Genomic DNA, 3,828 nt, shown 5'->3' with positions numbered 1-3,828 from the left:
TGAGGTCACGCCCCTTTTACACCTCTCTGCAACACAGCTCTGTGGCCTTAATGGATGTACCTGGTGGCCTTGTTGTCCCGCAGGGAACGTCAGGATTCAAGGAGACTAAATCCCCCAACTTAGAACGCACCAGGAGGTGTGTTTGCAGGGTGCTGCAGGGTGGGGGTGGGCCTGATATATCAAGTTAATCCTGCTGTGTGGGACTTACTAGAAGTAATAAAAGTGCTAGTTGGTCCGCAAGTTTGACGTTGGGGGCTAACTATCCCTCCTGTTACTTCCGCTAAATCCCACACAGTGGGATTGCTAAAAGGTGTTTGAAGGCCACGCTCACCTTTCTCCAACACTCTGCAAATGTGACTGCTATGTTATAGTTAGAAATTTGCATTTAAAAAACCTTTGAAATTCACTGAAAAAGCTAGGGCTGGGCGTAGTTTGCGTAGCGCCACTATGCACACTACGCAGAATTTTGGAGAAAGAAATTGTGGAAAACGAGGGCGCGTCCTTAGGGTCCGTGTGCCCGGGACAGGGGTCCCTCGTGCCTGGGCAGACTCCCTGATCTCCCCAGCCTGGTTGGGTTGGAAAGCAGTGACCAGCCCTGGGGCCTGGGTTTGGGAGCCCCCGTCCTACGGCCTGCCAAGAGTCTATCTGCCCAGGACAAGGGTCCCTGGTGCAGAGCCCCGGAGACCTGCAAGGCTCCCGGGCAGTCCTCCACCATGCAGCTGGGCCCCAGGAGTGCTTGCAGGCATCCCCATGCCTGAGGCCCATCTTGGGGTTTCAGAGCCCCCCTGAGCCCTGGAGCCCCATAGCCCTGCATCCCGGAGCCCTGCAGCCCCAGAGCCCTGCAGCCCCGGAGCCCTGCAGCCCCAGAGCCCTGCAGCCCCGGAGCCCTGCAGCCCCGAGCCCTGCAGCCCCGGAGCCCTGGAGCCCCGGAGCCCTGCAAGGGCAGGCGGGAGCCCTCCCACGGAGGAACGTGACAGGCAGATTGGAGTCATATCGGTCCCGGCCATCTGGTCGCACCTTTCCACTCGGCCATCTGGTCGCACCCAATGCTTTCCAATGGGGCGAACAGATGGCCGGGCTTCCCTGGAAGTCCCAATGAGGTGCCAGCTGACGTGGGATCCCGCCGTGCTTCCAGCAGCGGGCGCACCAACAGCCCGTCTCGCCTGATCTGTCGAGGAGGTGGAGCATGAGCGTGCGTGATAGGACCCGAAAGATGGTGAACTATGCCAGGGCAGGGCGAAGCCAGAGGAAACTCTGGTGGAGGTCCGTAGCGGTCCTGACGTGCAAATCGGTCGTCCGACCTGAGTATAGGGGCGAAAGACTAATCGAACCATCTAGTAGCTGGTTCCCTCCGAAGTTTCCCTCAGGATAGCTGGTGCTCGGAGCCCCCAGTTTTATCTGGTAAAGTGAATGATTAGAAGTCTTGAAGCCGAAACGATCTCAACCTATTCTTAAACTTTAAATGGGTAAGAAGCCCGGCTCGCTGGCATGGAATGCGAGTGCCTAGTGGGCCACTTTTGGTAAACAGAACTGGTGCTGCGGAATGAACCGAACGCCGGGTTAAGGCGCCTGATGCCGACGCTCATCAGACCCCAGAAAAGGTGTTGGTTGATATAGACAGCAGGATGGTGGCTATGGAAGTCGTAATCCGCTAAGGAATGTGTAACAACTCACCTGCCGAATCAACTAGCCCTGAAAATGGATGGGGCTGGGGCGTCGGGCCCATACCAGGCCGTCGCCGGCGCTGAGAGCCTCGGGGGCTAAGCCGCGACGAGTAGGAGGGCCGCTGCGGTGAGCACGGAAGCCCGGTGCGAGGGCCCAGGTGGAGCCGCCGCATGTGCAGATCTTGGTGGCAGTAGCAAATATTCAAACGAGAACTTTGAAGGCCGAAGTGGAGAAGGGTTCCATGTGAACAGCAGTTGAACATGGGTCAGTCGGTCTTAAGAGATGGGCGAGCACCGTTGCCCTCGGCCGATTGAAAGGGAGTCGGATTCAGATCCCCGAACCCAGAGTGGTGGAGACGGGTGCCCTCGCGGTGTCCTGTGCAGTAACGTAAACGATCCCGGAGAACCCGGCGAGAGCCCCGGGGACACAAAGGTTAAAGTTACAGTATTGTTAGGTATGGTAATAAGATCTTACATTATGTTAATCAAAAAAACGCAAATGCATTGGAATAATAAATATTAAAGTGATGCTATAGGTGGTCAAATGACATAAATACTAACATTTAAAAACCAAACAAAATACTGAAATTCATCAGTTATACTTTACTGCGCTGTTAGATCTGGGGGTCTCTAGTTGGCAGAGGTAGGTATTATTGGCTAAATAGGGACCCTTGCTTCTAGTCAAGGCAAGGGGAATACACTCTTTAGATAACCCCTGCTCACCTCCTTGGTAGCTTGGCACAAGCAGACAGGCTTATCGGAGGCAATGTGTAAAGTATTTGTACCAACACTCACAGTAACACAGTGAAAACATCACAAATGGACTCTACACCAGTTTAGAAAAATAAAGTTATTTCATCTAAACTACACAAGACCAAAACAACAAAAATCCAACATACATAGTTCAAGAATATGATTTTATAAGAGTTCTAGTGTTTGCGTCCAAATAATCCACAGTTGCGTCACTCCTGAGACCCTGGGGAGGCGATGCGACAGCCCCACTGGATGCAGTGGGCGTGTTACGACTAATCCGGTCTGTATGGGGAGGGATCCGATATCTTGTATGGATTCCGGTGCGCAGGTTTGGTAGGAAGTGTCTCGCACAGGCACGATGCGACGATCTTCGGGACGGCGACAATCTCAGGTGCGGCGGCTATGCGCAGCATCGATCTTCTCCTCTCGCAGCCCCTCGATGCGATGGCTCTGTTTGCAGCGATGTGATGTGGTCTTCAAAGCAAGCAAGCAAGCGATGCGGCGATTTCACCAAGCGATGACAGGTGCTGCGACGAGCTCGATCCGTGCGGCGGCGGGAATTTCCTCGCACTGTTGGGGATGCGCTCCGCAAGTGAGCGATTCATGAAAATTGCAGATTGTCTTCTTTTTTTCCTTGTCCAGCTTCCCAGACAGCAGGCACAACTTCCATAGGCCCCACAATTGGATCAAGCACTCTAGGAAGGGCAGAACTCATGCAGCAGAGTTCAGGGGGAAGCTGGAGGTGAAGTCCTTTTGTTCCTGGGACTTCTTAACAGGAAGCCAGCTCTCCTCAGGCCCTTGGAGATCTCTTCAAGCAAGGGGACAGCGCCACAGCAAAATCCTTCCCCTCTCCTTGGCCGCAAAGCAACTGCAAGTCAGCCCACAAACACACAGCAGGACAGTCCTTCCTCTTCAGTCTTCCAGCTTTCTCCTTGGCAGAGGTTCCTTCTTGATTCCAGGATGATCTAATTTCCTAGGATCAGGGTCCCAATATTTATACCCCAAAATCCTTTGTCCTCTGAGGGCAGAGGGGCCTTTGCCCAGTCCAAACCGTTTCCGGAGCACTCTGTTGACATGACTCCTTCTTTCCTTTCACAGTGCAGGGCAGAAGCATCAGATGCCCCCACAGGAGGTGGAGCCAGCATTGTGGAAGGAAAGCACGGCCCTGGAGCACTTTGTTGACATGATTCCTTCTCTCCTTTCATAGTGCAGGGCAGAGACATCAGAAGTACCACAGGGGGTGGAGCCAGCACTGTGGGGGGCAGGCACAGTCCTATTCAGGTCCCAGGTGCCACTCCTCCCTCCCATCTAGATGCAGATCTCTCTATTCGAAACTGGGCGGACTAATTCTCATTTCCTGGAATCCCCCAGCCCTGTCACTCAAACGCCAGACAAGGAATACACAACCTAG

At 53.9% G+C, this 3,828-nt stretch overlaps 1 pseudogene; it reads left to right on the top strand.

Moving 5' to 3' along the window:
- The first annotated feature begins 1,052 nt into the window (after window positions 1-1,052).
- On the top strand, window positions 1,053-2,300 carry LOC144821986 (28S ribosomal RNA; annotated as a pseudogene).
- The last annotated feature ends 1,528 nt before the right edge of the window (window positions 2,301-3,828 follow it).

Source organism: Lissotriton helveticus, chromosome 2_2 (assembly GCF_964261635.1).
Source record: "Lissotriton helveticus chromosome 2_2, aLisHel1.1, whole genome shotgun sequence".
NCBI classification, from domain to species: domain Eukaryota; kingdom Metazoa; phylum Chordata; class Amphibia; order Caudata; family Salamandridae; genus Lissotriton; species Lissotriton helveticus.
This window is presented reverse-complemented; position numbering and strand designations above follow the sequence as displayed.